The following is a 19,106-nucleotide window of genomic DNA, read 5'->3' as shown; positions in this document are numbered from 1 at the left end:
GAGGACCTGTTCTGCCCAGCTTGTGGGGAAATCTTCCGAAGTGCACAAACCCTGAAGAATCACAAAAAGTCTAAGAAACACCGGGAGATAGTGGCACTGCTAAGGCAACAGGAGAAAGAGGAGGAGGAACTGTGCATGCGGCTGGCAGCGGAGCACAGAGAGTCTCCAAGAAGCAGGAAAGGAAAAGACGAAACAGAAGAAGATGTCCCATCTGAACCATTATCACCTCTACCAGATCACGCACGTGGTCCCTCCGAACGGAGCCAAATCAGTTTGGAAGTAGAAAAACTTCCCAAGGTACTCAAGCTTTTAGAAGTCAACAATGCTGGTTCAGAAGTGACGGAAGTTCAAGCTGTTAAGTCCAGTGAAGGACTATTGGATGAGTCACTCCAGCAACGTGAACCGACTATACCACAGGAAACTGCTACACCACCGAGGCATTGTCCGGACCGAGTCAAGAAGCACAGGAGGCGCCTCCACAGAGACTGAATCTGTGAACTGTTTTCCGCAGAGACTGAATCTGTGAACTGTTTTCCGCAGAGACTACATCTGTGAACTGTTTTCCGCAGAGACTACATCTGTGAACTGTTTTTAAATGAAGTTGGATAGATGTTATGATGTTATGTTTAATGGGGAATAAGTATGTTGTAAGCTAAAAAGGGAGGATTGTAGTGTATGTAACCGTTCTACCTTTAAGAGAACTATTGTATGTAACCATCCACCTTTAAGAGAACTATTTTAGGTGTTGCACTACTTTATCTTGGCTGCTGTATACTGTAATACCGGTGGTGACCACACCGGTATATAAGTGCTGTGTAAGGATTTATTGGGCAGATTCGCCCTGACCTTCGAATAGTAAAGTCCTGTTAAAGTTACTCTTGTAGTCTGTGTATTAATTCACCATATAACCCACAGACTTTACACCTCAGACTCAGGTCAAAGTGCTTCTTAAAAAATAAATCGTTTTGAAATTCAGTGATTGGTGCTATGTAGACAAACAAAGCAGCCATTTTTCACACAGCAAGATCTCACAAAGAGCAAGGAGATGAATGACCAGTTAATCTGTTTTTGATGGGTTTAGTTGGGAGAAGAATATTGCCCAGGACACTGGGAATAAGAACTCTCCGCTCTTCCTCAAATAGTCTCATAGCATCTTGAATGTTCACCTGAATGAGCAGACAAGACTTTAGTTTAACATCTCAACAGAATGCCGGCACCTCCAACAGTACAGCCTTGAGTACTACACCAGATAGTCAGCCTAGAATACGAGATCACACTAGGCGAGCTTAATCAACCCACACATCCCCAATATGCTCACGTGGCCCCCTCATTCTTTCTTAACTGGACTGTAGCATACCCATACTTAATACATTCTTCAGTAGCCTCTTCCAGGTGACAACTCTCCAAGGAAGAATCATTTCCCGACATTTAATTGACTCCTTCCTTCTAGATTTTATAGACATACCCGCTATTAAAAATCTATTTTAAATATATTCTCTAAATCTATCCAATGTATTTATCTTTTAAAAAGCCCAATCATTTCTCCTCTAAGCCTATCTTTCTCCCAAGTGACTAACCCTAACTCTCTAAGCCTATCTTTCTCCCAAGTGACTAACCCTAACTCTCTAAGCCTATCCTTGTAACGCAGAGGTCTAAGTTTAGGTAAGAGTTGTTGCCCTCCTTTGCACTCTCACTATAGCATCAATATGCTTCAGCAGATGTGGGGCTGAAAACTGGGCACCGTGTCGACATACCAAAGCCTTATAGAAACAAAGTATAATGCTCTTAGTTTGGTGCTTTAATCCAGCATAATAACAACAACTTGGATTTATATAGTGCCTTTAACATAGTAAAACGTCTCAAGGCATAATCAGTGTAATCAGACACAAAATGACACCAAGCCAAGAAAGGAGACATTAGGACAGGTGACAAAATGCTTGACCAAAGTGGTAGGCGTTAAGGAGCATCTTAAAGAAGGAGAGGTGGAGAGGTTTAGGGAGGGAATTCCAGAGCTTTGAGATCCTGGGCAGCTGAAGGCACGGCAATCAATGGTGGAGCGATTAAAATCGGGTTTGCACAAGAGGCCAGAATTGGAGGAGCGCAGAGATCTTGTAGGGTCTCAGGAGGCCATGGAGGGCTTTGAAGACTGGATGAAAAGGATGAGAATTTTTAAAATTGAGGCATTGCCAGACCGAGAGTCAATGCAGGTCAGTGAGCACAAACCAACTAAGTTTGGTCCAACTTAGTTCTGAGGAAGGGTTTATACCTGAAACCTCAATTGATTTGTGCCTGACCTGTTGAGTATATCCAGCATTTTCTATTATTGCTTCAGATTTTCAGTAAGAACTGTAATGATCATTTTTCAGAATGATTTTGGTTAATGAATCAGTATAATATGGCTTTTAGTATGAGGAGAACATCCCAGTGGCTGGCATGTTGTATTTATAGGGGAGAACTAGCTTATCGGATGAACTTGTCTTGTGTGTGATCATGAGTGCCTTTTACATGCTCAGGCTGTCCCAAAGCACTTTACAGGCAATGAATTATTTTTGAAGTTTGGTCACTGTTATTATGTAGGCAAACTCCAAATCTGCCCAGGAGGGAGCTCTGTGCATGCATGATTACTGGTGTATGAACAATTCTTCCAGCAGTTAAAATGTTAATGTTTAGAGAGTAGGAGAGTCCACAATTTCTTGACACTTAAATTAACTTACAACTCCCTGCACTAGAGTTACAAACCAAATGTTGGAGTGACTCTCCCCGTGCTGGAGTTACTCTCCCTGCGCTGGAGTTACTCTCCCTGCACTGGAGTTATTCTCCCTGCACTGGAGTTACTTTCCCTGTGCTGGAGTTACTCTCCCTGCGCTGGAGTTATTCTCCCTGCACTGGAGTTACTCTCCCTGCGCTGGAGTTACTCTCCCTGCGCTGGAGTTACTCTTCCTGTGCTGGAGTTACTCTCCCTGCACTGGAGTTACTCACCCTGCACTGGTGTTACTCTCCCTGCGCTGGAGTTACTCTCCCTGCGCTGGAGTTACTCTTCCTGCGCTGGAGTTACTCACCCTGCACTGGTGTTACTCTCCCTGCGCTGGAGTTACTCTCCCTGCGCTGGAGTTACTCTTCCTGTGCTGGAGTTACTCTCCCTGCACTGGAGTTACTCACCCTGCACTGGAGTTACTCTCCCTGCACTGGAGTTACTCTCCCTGCACTGGAGTTATTCTCCCTGTGCTGGAGTTACTCTCCCTGCGCTGGAGTTACTCTCCCTGCACTGGAGTTACTCTCCCTGCGCCGGAGTTACTCTCCCTGCGCTGGAGTTACTCTCCCTGCACTGGAGTTACTTTCCCTGAACTGGAGTTACTCTCCCTGCGCTGGAGTTACTCTCCCTGCGCTGGTGTTACTCTCCCTGCGCTGGAGTTACTCTCCCTGCACTGGAGTTACTCTCCCTGCACTGGCGTTACTCTCCCTGCACTGGAGTTACTCTCCCTGCGCTGGAGTTACTCTCCCTGCGCTGGAGTTACTCTCCCTGCACTGGCGTTACTCTCCCTGCACTGGAGTTACTCCCTGCACTGGAGTTACTCTCCCTGCACTGGAGTTACTCTCCCTGCACTGGAGTTACTCTCCCTGCACTGGAGTTACTCTCCCTGAGCTGGAGTTACTCTCCCTGCACTGGAGTTACTCTCCCTGCACTGGAGTTACTCTCCCTGCATTGGAGTTACTCTCCCTGCACTGGAGTTACTCTCCCTGCACTGGCGTTACTCTCCTTGCACTGGAGTTACTCTCCCTGCGCTGGAGTTACTCTCCCTGCACTGGTGTTACTCTCCCTGCACTGGTGTTACTCTCCCCGTGCTGGAGTTACTCTCCCTGCGCTGGAGTTACTCTCCCTGCACTGAAGATATTCTCCCTGCACTGGAGTTACTCTCTCTGTGCTGGAGTTACTCTCCCTGACCTGGAGTTACTCTCCCTGCACTGGAGTTACTCTCCCTGACCTGGAGTTACTCTCCTTGCACTGGAGTTACTCTCCCTGCACTGGAGTTACTCTCCCTGCACTTGAGTTACTCTCCCTGCGCTGGAGTTACTCTCCCTGCACTGGAGTTACTCTCCCTGCACTGGAGTTACTTTCCCTGTACTGGAGTTACTCTCCCTGCGCTGGAGTTACTCTCCCTGCACTGGAGTTACTCTCCCTGCACTGGGGTTACTTTCCCTGTACTGGAGTTACTCTCCCTGCACTGGAGTTACTCTCCCTGCGCTGGAGTTACTCTCCCTGCACTGGAGTTACTCTCCCTGCACTGAAGATATTCTCCCTGCACTGGAGTTACTCTCTCTGTGCTGGAGTTACTCTCCCTGACCTGGAGTTACTCTCCCTGCACTGGAGTTACTTTCCCTGTATTGGAGTTACTCTCCCTGCGCTGGAGTTACTCTCCCTGCGCTGGAGTTACTCTCCCTGCACTGGAGTTACTCTCCCTGCACTGAAGATATTCTCCCTGCACTGGAGTTACTCTCTCTGTGCTGGAGTTACTCTCCCTGACCTGGAGTTACTCTCCCTGCACTGGAGTTACGCTCCCTGACCTGGAGTTACTCTCCCTGCACTGGAGTTACGCTCCCTGACCTGGAGTTACTCTCCCTGCACTGGAGTTACTCTCCCTGTGCTGGAGTTACTCTCCCTGCACTGGTGTTACTCTCCCTGCACTGGTGTTACTCTCCCTGCACTGGTGTTACTCTCGCTGCACTGGAGTTACTCTCCCTGCACTGGCGTTACTCTCCCTGTGCTGGAGTTACTCTCCCTGTACAGGAGATACTTTTGCTGTGCAGGACTTACAATCCATGCCATGGAGTTACTCTCCCTGCACTAGTTAGTCTCCCTGTGCTGGAGTTACACTCATTTCCATGGAGTTACTCTCCCTGCATTGGAGTTACTCTCCTTGCGCTGGACTTACACTCCCTGCACTGGAGTTACGCTCGTTGCCCTGGAGTTACTCTCCCTGCACTGGAGTTACGCTTGTTGCGCTGGACTTATACTCCCTGCACTGGAGTTATGCTCATTGCCCTGGAGTTACTCTCCCTGCACTGGAGTTACTCCCCCTCCACTGGAGTTACTCTCCCTGCACTGGAGTTACGCTACCTGCACTGGAGTTACATTCCCTGCACTGGAGTTACGCTCGTTACCCTGGATTTACACTCCCTGCTCATTTGTAGATATACTCTGACGTAAGAAAACTACTAGGCACTTGGTCTAAGCGTTAAACAAAGCTTTAATCAACTGTTTTACAACATGAAGGTCTAGTTGTGTCCTTCACTAGTTCCTGTTAAGAATGTCCTGCGCAAGCTGGGCCCGTGCCCGAGTATTTATACTCTCCCTGGACAGCGCCACCCGTAGGCCGCTCAGTATTATTTCAAAAGTTTTTCTTTCATGAATGACTGATTCATGTCACACTCTCTGCGCTGTCAAATCCAAGCAGTAATTACCCCCTATTAGAGAAATTCACTCCATTTCTTTTCCGAGTCAACTTTGGGCTTAATTCTAGATTTAGATTGCAAATTTAGTGTTGGTGCAAAGTAACCCCAAAATTGTAGTGTAAATGGACCCCTTGATTACTTGGTGGTTCATTACTAATTGGGGTTTTGCTAGGCAATTTGTCCATACTGGATTGTGTTCTATAATGTGTTGTGCAATTGTAAACATCTAGGCCTAGAAATTAGGTATAGCCCCGCCAGGTCTTTAGCGCCCGAAATTTAGCGCTCAGCCGGATTCCCGTAGCGCCCGCCTGAAATTCAGTTGCGCCGCCCCAACACGGAGGCGGGCGCTATTGGAGGGTTTGGCCACCTCGTTTGGGGCGAAGAATGTCAGTTTCAGGCGTCCAGCTGCCGCTGCGGCACCCGATGCGGTGCGGCAGGCTGGGGTACTGCAGGCCTCCTCCTTCTCTTAAGGAGGAGCTGCCTGCAGCCGTGAGATCGCCGCTGGATTCCCCCGGCAAATGAGCCCGGCACCACGGAGAAGTGCCGGGCTCGCGGGAGTGACACACCAATGCCGCGGGGGGGTGGTGCAGGAGTCCGGGGAGGGAGGTGCGGCCAGGCGGCCGCCGGGAAAGCGGCCGGCCGCCCCTCCACCTTTATGCGCCGGCCTCTCGGAGCTGCAAGGCACCGTTTTGCAAACGCTGTTTGCGGCCGCCATGGGAGAGGCGGCCGCAACTGAATTTGGCGGTCGGACCGGAATTGCATTGGAACCGGGGCGCTGCGCACACCGATGATGTCATCGGTGCCGGCGCAGCGCTACCGGCTAACGTCGATGTTACGGACCAACTGAATTTCGGGCGCGAAAAAACTTCCGGCGCAAACCACTCTATAGCCCATAAGTGGGCGCAAACGCGACTGAATTTCTAAGCCCTATAGTTGTAAATGTAATTGAAACCCTGGAACAGCTGGAAGTTTAGCGAATAGTCCACGCTTTCCCCTATCTTCCCTGTCTATAAATTTCAAACTCTCCAAAGGTCTAAATTGCACGATTAAGACAAATTATTATGTCATTGCAATGCTACGGCAGACCAAGCATTCCCAGCATTCCCATCAACTTCACAGGGCATTGGCAGTATAACTGCTCATAAAGAGTGGGAGTTGCTTTGGTTGGAGCCAGGACAGAGATAGGATCAGAAAATGCTGGAGATACTCAGCAAGTCAGGCAGCCTCTGTGAAGAGGGAAACAGAGTTAACGTTTCAGGTCGATGACCTTTTGTCAGAACTGGAAAAAAGCAGGAAATGGAACAGATTTTTAAGCAAGTGTAGGGGCTGGGAAATGGGGGAGGGGATAAAAGAACAAAAGGGAAGGTCTGTGATAGGATAGAAGGCAGGAGAAGTTAAGAGAATTTAATTCACTTTGCTTCCAATTTCCACCCTTCCCTCATCTTCACATGGTCCATCTCCGGCTCTTCCCTTCCTTCCTCGACTTCTCCGTCTCCATCTCTGGGGATAGGTTATTGACCAACATTCAGTACAAGCCCACTGACTCCCACAGCTACCTGGACTACACTTCCTCCCACCCCGCCTCCTGTAAGGACTCTATTCCATTCTCCCAGTTTCTCCGTCTCCGCCGCATCTGCTCTGATGATGCCACCTTCCATACCAGTGCTTCCGACATGTCTTCCTTTTTCCTCAACCAAGGATTCCCCTCTACCATGGTTGACCGTGTCAGTTCTATCTCCCGCACGTCTGCCCTCACCCCTGCCCCTCCCTCCCAGAACTGTGGTGTATGTCACCTGTACCACCTTAAGAGACTACCTTAAGAGATGGACTACTTTCTCTTGGCTACTGTATATTGTAGTACCGGTGGTGACCACACCGGTATATAAACTCTGTGTAGTAATTTGCTAAGCAGTTCAGCCCTGACCTTCGATTAGTAAAGACCTGTTTAAGTTATTCTTGTTGTCTGTGTCCAGTGATTTAGAATAAGCATATCTGGGACACTCAGACTCAACAGTGGCGACGAGTCCGATCTTACCCTGCGGCAGTTTTGCATCCAAGGCAGCTTCGTCCTCAGAACGGGCATCGAGAAGAGGCATCCGCCCTCATCATCCTGCTGAGCACTGCATCGCACGGGAGGCATCGAGAACCCAGGTTGAAATTACTGACCACGAAGTCCTCCATCAGCGACAGGCAGTGATCATCCTTCTACCACGGTGGTGGGTAAGCCGATCTAGCGACACGGGCAGAAAGTCGGCCGTGTTGTCAGTGGAGAAGGGGAGGGAAACCGGAGGAAAAAGGGCGGAGAACTCGACCGCAGCCGGTGAAAAGGGCCGGGCTGCAATCGGGGCCGAGAGGCGCAGCAACAAGGGCAGCGTTAATGCCACGAGAACCACGGAGAACTCGACCACAGCTGGTGAAAAGGGCCGGGCTGCAATCGGGGCTGAGAGGCGCAGCAACGAGGGAAGCGTTAATGCCCACAAGAACCGCGGGGGAGCAAAAGCAGCGTCGGGGAAATTAAGAACCGCTGGGAGGCGAGAACGGCAACAGCGTGGTCATCGCCATTGTAGCCAGCGGGGGAAGAAGACAAGCGCGGGAAGCCGCCATTGTAGTAGGCGGGGGAAGAAGACAAGCGCGGGAAGCCGCCATTTTGGAAAAATAAAATATTTAAAGAAACTCTCAAGGATGCCTAAACACGGTAACATCACTGCTTTTGATAGCGATGTTGAAGATTGGGCCACGTATGTAGAACGCATTGAAGTTTATTGTACAGCAAATGAGGTACCAGATGATAAGAAAGCACTAACCTTATTAAACTCAATGGGTGCAAAGACGTACGGGTTATTGAGGCACCTTGTAACACCAGATAAACCGGCGGATCAGACTTTCGCGAATATTGTTAATATCCTGCAAGAAGATTTAAACCCCACGCCGCTGCTGATAGCGGAACGATTTAAATTTTACAGAAGAACGCAGCGGAAAGAGGAAAGCAACGCTGAATTCTTAATTGAACTGCGCAAGCTATCAAAGTACTGTCAGTTTGGTACAGGACTAGCAGATGCTCTGAGAGATAAATTCGTGTGTGGATTATTAAAAGAAGGAACACAAAAGCGACTGCTAGAGGAAAAGGACCTTACGCTTGATAAAGCTGTCACCATTGCAGCATCGCACGAGGCCGCGGCAAGAGGCACCGCGGAAATGCAGCTAAGGTCATCGGAACTCAGCACCAATCAAATGGCATTGGGTGCAGTAAAGTGTTATCGTTGCGGAAGGACAACGCACGATCAGAACCAGTGCTGGTTCAAAAATCAGGAATGCAGAAAATGTGGCAAGCTCGGTCACATAGATAAAGTATGCCGGTCAGGAAAGAAGACCAGCAACAAAAAGTCACTGCAGGAAAAGTGCAACAAGGTGACAGAGAACAGTTCGGATGAACAGAAGATGGATTCAGACTCCAGCAGTAAGGAACTGGGTTGTCTAAGAATACATAATGTGGGTAACACAGCAGACCACCAAACTATCTGGGTCACACTTCAGATAGCAGGAGTCCAAGTGAAGATGGAATTGGACACTGGATCGGCATTGACGGTCATGAATAAGCAAGATTACAAAAGGTTATTTCCACACATTCCCCTAAGGGATACGGAGATTGTATTGAAAACATACACGGGGCAAAGAGTATACCCCATTGGAAAGATAAAGGTAAAGGTGGTCCACAAGGGTAAAGAAAGCCGAGGAATGGACTTATATGTGTTACCTGAGGGAGGTCCACCACTACTGGGACGGGAATGGATCAGGAGAATAAATATGGACTGGCATTCCTTAAAAGCACTAACTGTAGATTCCGGTAAAAAGGACGATGTCAAACCTAAACGACTGTCCAGAATATTGGACGATGCTAAAGAGGTGTTCCAGCAGGGACTGGGAACACTGAAAGGAATTACGGCAAACATCAAGGTTGAAGAACATGCAAACCCAAAATTTTTCAAAGCTAGACCGGTACCTTATGCGATACGACCTGCTGTGGAAGCTGAGCTGGAAGGACTAGAACGTTCCGGAGTACTGTCAAAGGTGGACTGGAGTGAATGGGCCACGCCCATTGTTCCCGTCATGAAGCGTTCATCGAGTAACAAGCCGGGGGAACCGGGGAAGGTTCGCATCTGTGGCGATTTCAAGATCACTGTTAATCCGGTGCTTCACACGGTGCAATATCCGCTTCCACGGATTGAGGATATCTTTGCTTCGTTGTCTGGCGGGAAACACTTCACCAAGATAGACCTGGCGCAGGCGCACTTACAGATGGAAGTTGATGAAGCGTCACGCCAGTATCTCACGATCAACACGCATAAGGGCTTATATCGGTATAATAGACTAGTTTTTGGAGTGGCATCGGCTCCAGCGATTTGGCAAAGGGCCATGGAGCAGGTATTACAGGGAATTCCAGGCACACAATGCTACCTGGACGACATTCTGATTACAGGAGATGATGATGAGGAACACCTTGCAAATTTGGAACAGGTGCTCACCAGATTGAAAGAATATGGACTTCGAGTTAATCGCCAGAAATGTGAGTTCTTTCAGAAGCAAATCTCGTACTGTGGTCACGTCATTGACCAGGAGGGGCTTCACAAGTCACCTGACAAGATCGAAGCTGTTGTGAAGGCTCCCGCTCCGGAAAATGTATCCCAGTTGAGGTCGTTCCTAGGGTTATTAACTATTACCATAAGTTTCTGCCAAATTTATCCACGGTGCTACACCCGCTGAACGTTCTTTTGCAGAAGGGAGTGCCATGGAAGTGGAGCGAGGACTGTAAGCGGGCCTTTCACAAAAGCAAGGCATTGATCACCTCTAAGGAAGTGTTGGCTCACTTTAACCCAACGCTGCCTATTCGTTTAGCTTGTGATGCTTCTCCATATGGTAGTGGGGCAGTGCTCTCACATAAGTTGCCAAATGGCTTGGAAAGACCAGTCGCATTCGCATCCAGATCATTGACCTCCGCTGAGCGCAACTATGCTCAGATAGATAGGGAGGCTCTCAGCCTTGTGTGGGGAGTAAAAAAATTTAATCATTACCTGCAAGGGCAAAAGTTTACGCTGCTGACAGACCACCAGCCGTTGGTTTCCATTTTTAACCCTAAGAAGGGTGTTTCGGTGATGACAGCGCAGAGGCTCCAGAGATGGTCTCTTTTCCTAGGGGCACATCAATATCATATCGAATTCAAAGGTACAAAGCAACATGGTAATGCTGATGGGCTGTCGCGCCTGCCACTACCTACAGCGGAAGAGGCACCGACAGTTGACTCTGTTGAGTTATTTCACTTGACCATCATCGAATGTTTACCAGTCACCAATGCAAGTATTGAGAGAGAAACCAGGAACGACCCGACACTGTCTTGGGTCTACGAATTGACAGTGAAGGGATGGCCAGCTCATGGTGAACCACTGTTACCGGCATTCTCAGCCAGGCGAGAACAGCTGTCCGTCTGTCAAGGAACATTGATGTATGGAACAAGGGTGATTATTCCTCCTAAATTAAGAGAGAGAGTTCTAAAGGAACTGCATGAAGGTCATCTGGGGGGAGTCAAGATGAAAAGCCTTGCTAGGGCTTATGTGTGGTGGCCAGGTATCGACCAACAAATAGAGGATCTGACTAAAAGCTGCTCAGGGTGCCAAAAAGTTCAAAATGCACCTCCAATTGCACCGCTGCATCCATGGGAATGGCCTTCAACCCCATGGCAACATGTACATATTGACTTCGCAGGTCCATTCATGGACTCCATGTTTTTAATTGCGGTAGACGCACATTCTAAATGGCCAGAAGTGATTAAGATGGCGACCACTACCTCGGAAAAGACGATCGCAGTTCTAAGAACGATATTCGCAAGAAATGGATTGCCAGAACAAATATGTTCATACAATGGACCGCAGTTCATGTCAGAAGAATTCCAGAAATTCATGAAGAAGAATGGGGTGAAACATTATACCTCTGCCCCATATCATCCGGCTACAAATGGGTTGGCCGAGAGATTTGTACAAACGTTCAAAAAGGCGATAAAGGCCATGAGCGAAGACCAGATTCCACTACAACACAAGGTGGACAATTTCCTAATGGCATATCGAAACGCCACTCATGCAGTGACAAATCAAAGCCCTGCCATGATGTTCTATAACAGGAGGTTGCGGTCCAGGTTGGACTTGTTAAAACCAAATGTGCGGAGGGAAGTCGAAAACAAACAGTTCCAGCATATAAATAACAAGACCACTCGGAGTTTCGAAATAGGACAACCAGTGTTAGCCCGGGACTATAAGAATGAGAAATGGCAATCTGGAACAATTCGTGCCAGACAGGGACCCCTGATGTACACGGTAGATATTGGTGAAAACGTAATACGACGTCATGCTGACCAACTTATAGAATCGAGAACAAGGGTCGAACCCATGACTACGACAGAGACACCAGTGGAAGAAGTTAGTGAACCTGAAGCATCTACCTCAGACGCCAATGTATCTGATGATGTCCAACCCATAAGAGATCAACTAGATGAGTCACCCCAGCAATGAGAATCAGAGACCCCTGAAAGGCGTTATCCAACTCGGATCAGGAGGCCTCCTCAGAGACTGAATCTTTGAACAGTTTTGCATGAAGTTGTATATATGTTATCCATGTTATGTTTAAATTGGGATGTACACTGTTAAGCTAAAAAGGGAGGAATTATGGTGTATGTAACCTGTACCACCTTAAGAGACTACCTTAAGAGATGGACTACTTTCTCTTGGCTACTGTATATTGTAGTACCGGTGGTGACCACACCGGTATATAAACTCTGTGTAGTAATTTGCTAAGCAGTTCAGCCGTGACCTTCGATTAGTAAAGACCTGTTTAAGTTATTCTTGTTGTCTGTGTCCAGTGATTTAGAATAAGCATATCTGGGACACTCAGACTCAACAAGAACCACGATAGAGTTCCCCTTGTCCTCACCTTTCACCCCGCCAGCCTCCACATTCAATGGATCATCCTCCGCCATTTCCGCCACCTCCAGCATGATCCCACCACCAAACGCATCTTCCCCTCACCTCCCCTTTCAGCATTCCATAGGGACCACTCCCTCCACGTCACCCTAGTCCACTCCTCTATCACCCCCAACATCCCTTCTCCTTCAACCGGCACCTTCCAGTGCAAGCGCAGGAGATGCAACACATGCCCTTATACCTCCCCCCTTCCCACTGTCCAGGGCCCCAAACACCCCTTCCAGGTGAAACAGTGATTTACTTGTACTTCTTGCAATTTAGTATACTGTATTCGCTGCTCACGATGTGGTCTCCTCTACATTGGGGAGACCAAACGCAGATTGGGTGACCGCTTTGCGGAACACCTCCGTTCAGTCCATAAGGGGGACCCCGAGCTCCCGGTGGCCTGTCACTTTAATTCACCACTCCATTCCCACTCAGACCTCACCGTCCTTGGCCTCTTGCATTGTTCCACGGTAGTTCAGCGTAAGCTCGAGGAACAGCACCTCATCTTTCGATTAGGCACTTTACAGCCTTCTGGACTCAACATAGAGTTCAACAATTTCAGATCATAACCTGGCCCCTATCATATATATATTTTTTATCCACACTTTTTGTTTGTGCCTTCTGTTCTTCTCTCCCACAGGGCAGCTGTCTTCCATTCTGCCAGCGCAATTCACACTTCATCTAGAGCCATCCTTTGTTTCTTAACCTGTCCCATTACCATCTCCTTTTGCCTTGAATATCTCTTAATGTCTCTTAACTCCTCCTGCCTTCTATCCTATCACAGACCTTCCCTTTTGTTCTCCCATCCCCTCCCCCATTTCCCAGCCCCTACACTTGCTTAAAAATCTGTTCCATTTCCTGCTTTTTTCCAGTTCTGATGAAGGGTCATCGACCTGAAACGTTAACTCTGTTTCTCTCTTCACAGATGCTGCCTGACCCGCTGAGTATCTCCAGCATTTTCTGTTTTTATTGCAGATTTCCAGCATCTGCAGTATTTTCTTTTTGTATTTGCGATAGAATCACCTGCACTCAGATTCAATATAATCATGGCAAGCATCACCTGAAGATGAATGTTCTTGTTTCGCAAAATCACTTGATAAAGATGGACCACAGCAGTCTGATCGGTAGCCGTGTTAAAAGAACAAAGAAATAACTTGCCTTTATATAGCGCTTTTCACAACCTCAGGATGTCCCACAGTACTTTTGAAGAGCAGTCATCTAAGATCAGGCAATAACATTTCTCTTTGTTATAAGTCACAGTGTTGATGTTCTTACTATCCAGCCTGTGAATAATCAGTCTACTTTTCATTGGTAGTAAAGAATTTTACAAAGAATAAAAACCCACAAAGTGGCATAGATAAAGTGTGGGTATGCATCTGATGGCCTCAGGAGACAACACTATACATGTCAGCGGCTTTGCAGTTGAATTAAGACACAAGGGTATTAGTATACATTGGATATTGTATTATTCTAGAATTAGGTGAGGCTTTGAGATTCGTTGACATTTTGAGATTAAAACATTATTCATGGCAGGCATTTAAAGAAGATACTTTACAACTTTAGTTACGAACATACAGAATCACAGAATCTACAGTGCAGATAGAGGCCATTTCGGCCCATCGAGCCTGCACCGACACATATCCCACCCTATCCCCGTAACCCCACGTATTTAATCCCCTAACACTAAGGGTCAATTTATCATAGCCAAATCAACCTAACCTGCACATCTTTGGACTGTGGGAGGAAACCGGAGCACCCGGAGGAAACCCACGCAGACACAGGGAGAATGTGCAAACTCCACACAGACAGTCGCCCAAGGCCAGATTTGAACCCGGGTCCCTGGCGCTGTGAGGCAACAGTGCTAACCACTATGCCACCGTGCCCCCAACAATGACAGACAGGAAAAGACTCTCTGGTCCATCCAGCCTGTCCCACAGAATTATGATACCTTGTGGATCACAATATATACATTCCCCACCCCACCCAAAAACCATGTTGATGGATTGGGCATTTGTGTAAATAAGCCCAAGTCTGTTTTCCCCTCGCAGGCTCATATTTCTGAGATGAAGCATTTGCCATCAAGTGGCTTGGCCAAGGACTAACAAAATTGCCCCCAGGTGAGTGCAACTGTCAAGAGACCCTGGAGGATGAACCCATGAAATGTCTGGGTGCTACTGATCCCTCTGTATTGGCTGCTGCTGGAGAGGACTAACTACAGCCTCTCCTGGTTTAATCTAAGAAAGAGCACCTTTCACGATCTCAGAGCGTCCCAAAATGATTTGCAACCAATGAAGTACTTTTTGAAGTGTAGTCACAATTGTTATGTAGAAAAAGTGGCAGCCAATTTGCACACAGCAAAGTCCCCAAAACAGCAATGAGATAAATGACCAGATAGTCTGTTTTTTATTGATGTTGGTTGAGGGATAAATGTTGGCCAGGACATCCAAGGAGAACTGCCCTGGTCTTTTACATCCACCTGAGAGAGGAGATGGGGCCTCGGTTTAATGGGCCAGAAATTCGGGTCCCCACGGGTGAGTAAGCGCTGTGTACTCACACGTAGAGCCAACGAAAGTGCTGATTTCGTGCATGCGCTGGAAACCGGAACTTCCGTTCCCTTGAAGGAAGGGGTTCACAGGTCAAACGCGTGCGCTGGAGAGGCAGCGCATACACCTGGAACTTCCATTTTTTTTACAGGTTTCTCCGGGAGGGTAAGTCTCCAGCAGCTGCGCGTTTAAAAAGCAGTCGCAAGGCCTGCTTTTAACAAGGTAAGTGGCAGATTAAGTAAAACTAAAACATTTTTTCCACAGGTTTATTATTTTTAAATACTTTAAAGAAAGGTAAGTTTATTTTTAGCCCCGTTAAAAACTGTAATTAATTTTTTCAAAAATTTAAATTATTGTATAAAATAGTTATTTTATGTAATTTATAGTTATTTTAAAAATGTAATTAAAAAAATTTTTTTTTTGAAGTTTTATTTAGGTTTTGGGGCCAATCTCTATTCATAGATTTGCCAGGTCTTCCTGTCAAATCTATGAATAGAGATTCCCTGCTACGATTGGCTCTCCATGGCCCATGTGATCCCAGAGGACGCTTCGAACTAGCTGCGCCCCTGGGATATGCGAGCACTGCGCGCCGGCAGCTGGAGGAGGCCCAGGATCGGAATCTCACGCTGGCCCACAGCACAACGGCAGGTGCGCTAGGTAAGTGCAGGTCGGGGGCTTGCACCCGCGGGAAGCCTCCGACCCGAATTTCTGGGCCAATGTCTTATCCGAAAGATGATGGGCCAAATGGCCTCCTTCTGTGATGTAATTTTCTATGATTCTAAGATGGCACCTCTGACCGTGCAGCTTGTAAGAGCTTGTATCACCATGGTATCACCCCACACTCCTTTACGTTGCTTCCGAACATGTTTAATTTATCATCTGTGGGTTATCTTTAAATTTGTTGTGCTTTCCCCACTCTCCCATCAACCCCTAAACCTCAGGAATAAACCCATGAGGTGCCCTTCAGGAAATCCAGGACAGAAGCTAATCACTTTGCTGCAGGTAGCTGCATGCACTAAGTAGAGAGAAAATAAAAAGAAATGATGTATCCAGATGCATAATCATTTTAATAACTTTTTTTGCTGTATTTTGAACATACTGCAATTTTGGTCAAATATTTTTTTTTTTTAAATTTCAACCCGACAAGTGAATTTTTAAACACAGAAAAAGAAATCCAATTCTATTGTATTAATTGGGAAGTCAGTAAATTGAAGCAACCAAGCTGATCATACCTACCTGCGGGGGCATGCCTGGCTCCAGTCAATGATTTTCTGATTAAGCAGACTGATAGTTAATAGCCTTATAGATTTTTGGTTCCGTTTATTGTGAATAGCAATCTCTCAAAACTTCCACAGTTGAGAAGTGATACTTCCTTGATTGACAGCCTGTTTAACTGGATATTTTACATCACGAGCAACATTGATGTTTCCCGACGAATGCCTCTCATGGATTAGCCGATGGCAAAGCTGACTTGCTCCGTTTACACGCGGGGGGTGGGGGAGGAACATTGCTCTTGGGAAAAATCAACAATTTAAACATCAATTTTTCAGCCTGCATATAAATGTAGTAAGTAAAAGAGCTATAAGTGAGCAGCAGCACTCAGCTTTCAATGATAACCTTGTTAGTGCTCTATATAGCTGCATGTAGCCACTCAGCATGGCATCTCTCCCCATTTCCTTTTATGAATAATTTTGTTATACTTTATCCATTTTAAAGTGCTCTGTATTATAACATTTACTACTACATTAGTACTGCATTTATTAGGACTCCTTTTATAGGCTACAAGGACATGTTTCTGCAGTATACCACCCACTCTTGTTTGTAAATCTTCCTTTCTCTTCAACTGCAATATCCTTTTTCCAATTATCTACTTGTCAATTTCGAGTCAATTTCACAAATTCAAAGTCAGCCAACCAGTGATCCCGCTGTACTCGGGAGCATCTAGAAGCATGACTCGAGCCACAAAGATTACGGCAATAAAATTTAAATACATTTTAACAGGGAGAAAAAGGATTGTGAAGAAATAATTATGCAAATAATAATGCGCTTTTATTTTAGCACAAACATAAATGGCCCAGAAAAGTGAACACTTTAGGTTGGATGTGGATACTTATATAATAACGTAATTCGATCTCATAACCTTTTGACACCTGTTTTGGAGTGCAGAGTGATGCTGGGTTGTAAAGGGCTTCTTGATTTTTCTTGGGTGCGGTCGGTCATCCACTGTATCTTCAAACCAACATCCAATCTTCATTATTCAGATTGCTCTGATGACAAGCCATCGAGCTGAAATGTTAACTCTGTTTCTCTCTCCTCAGATGCTGCCTGACCTCCTGAGTGTTTCCAGCATTTTCTGTTTATATTTCAGATTGCCAGCTTCCGCAGCCCTTTGCTTTTGTTCAATCTTTATTTTTGATTTAAATCTTTAAAGCAGTTGAATAGGTATTTTAAAGCAATCCTTAAAAGTCTTTAATGAAGAGACGTGTGTTGGGAAAACAGTTTCAGGCCTAATAAGTAGTATTCACTCAGTCATAAGAACATAAGAATTAGGAGCAGGAGTAGGCCATACGGCCCCCCGAGCCTGGTCTGCCATTCAGTAAGATCATGGCTGATCTTCGACCTCAACCACTTTCCTGCCTGATCCCCATGTCCCTTGATTTCCCTACAGTCCAAAAATCTATTTTGGGCTTGAATATACTCTACGGCCTCGATTTTCATTGGGCCGTGAGGCGGGCTTTTAGGCATGTGGGGGGTTAAAATCGCAAAACCTAGGGGTCGCGACACCACCCCCCCCCCCCGCCTGGTTCCCGCCTTCACGCCATTTTAACCTAGGTGTGCCTGATTGACCCGAATCAGTCCCGCCTGCAACAGGCAGGACTGGTCTTTAGGGCACTTAAACAGCACTGAGTGGCCTTTATAATCCCATTTTAACAGGCCCTTGCCTGTTTAACCCTTTTCCTGTCTTGTTTTGCACACTTCGTACAAAAATAATAACTTGCAGGACAACGGAGTATTACAGTTTAACTCTTTTAATAAGCATTAGGTCTGATCTTACTCATACAGCACCGTGGGGAAAAGCCTGGCATTAGGACCCCTAGCCTGGGTCTTCAAAACAATAGTAGTCCTTACAGATGCCTGCAGGCCAATGACAACTCAGCATGTGATCACATGTGAATATAATCGATATTCCTTACAGATGCCTGTGGGCCAATGATAATTCAATATGCAACTGTTACATCCCCTTTCTTTTAAAAGAAAAATGTTATGCATTACTTTTAAACCTTTCTTGTACATAATGTTCTCGGTAGCATAAACATATAAGTAAACTCAGCATTTAACTAGCACTGAAAACATCTCAACGTTTCAATAACGATGTACAGTTTTTTTTTAGGGCAGCGATCCGCCTACACCCTTTGACAGTTCACAAGTCAAGGATAACTCTAGGCTTGACCTCTTGTCCCGACTTTGTGTGGTATGGAACTGAGCATGCTCCTGAATCGGTCAACAATTCAGGTTCAGGTTTAGGTTCAGGTAAGTATGATGTGTTTTGTGTATTGCTCTGTTCATCACACTCTGTTGAACTGATCCTCTCATCGGAATGACGGTGTTGTTCCTTGGTGTTCAGGAGGTGCCTGCGATTGTGGCGGTACACCTGTCCTTCTGGGGTGCGGACGTGATACGATCGCTCAGTGTCAGCTGGCTGGATGACGACTGCTGGCTTCCAGTAGTCATGCTCCTGGATTCTGACAGATTCTCCATTGTGCAGCGGCGGCAGTAGTCTAGCTGACCTGTCATAGTATCTCTTTTGGTGTTGCTGTCTCTGTACATGTTTTGCATGCACTTGCTTGCAGCTGATGACCACTGGCTGCAGCTGCTGGTTGGTGCTTGGAAGGTTTGAGTGAAGTCTGCGGCTCATCAACAGCTGTGCTGGCGACTTGAAGTTGTCAACCGGAGTGTTGCGGTACTCAAGGAGACTGATGTAGGGGTCTCTTTTGTCCGCTTTGGCTTTGTCCATGAGTGTTTTTGCAATCTGGACAGTTTTTTCAGCAAGGCCATTACTTTGAGGGTAATGTGGGCTTGATGTGACATGTGTGAAATCCCA

Source organism: Somniosus microcephalus, chromosome 3 (assembly GCF_052327205.1).
Source record: "Somniosus microcephalus isolate GS21.2 chromosome 3, FLI_Smic_1.0, whole genome shotgun sequence".
Classification (NCBI taxonomy): Eukaryota; Metazoa; Chordata; class Chondrichthyes; order Squaliformes; family Somniosidae; genus Somniosus; species Somniosus microcephalus.
This window is presented reverse-complemented; position numbering follows the sequence as displayed.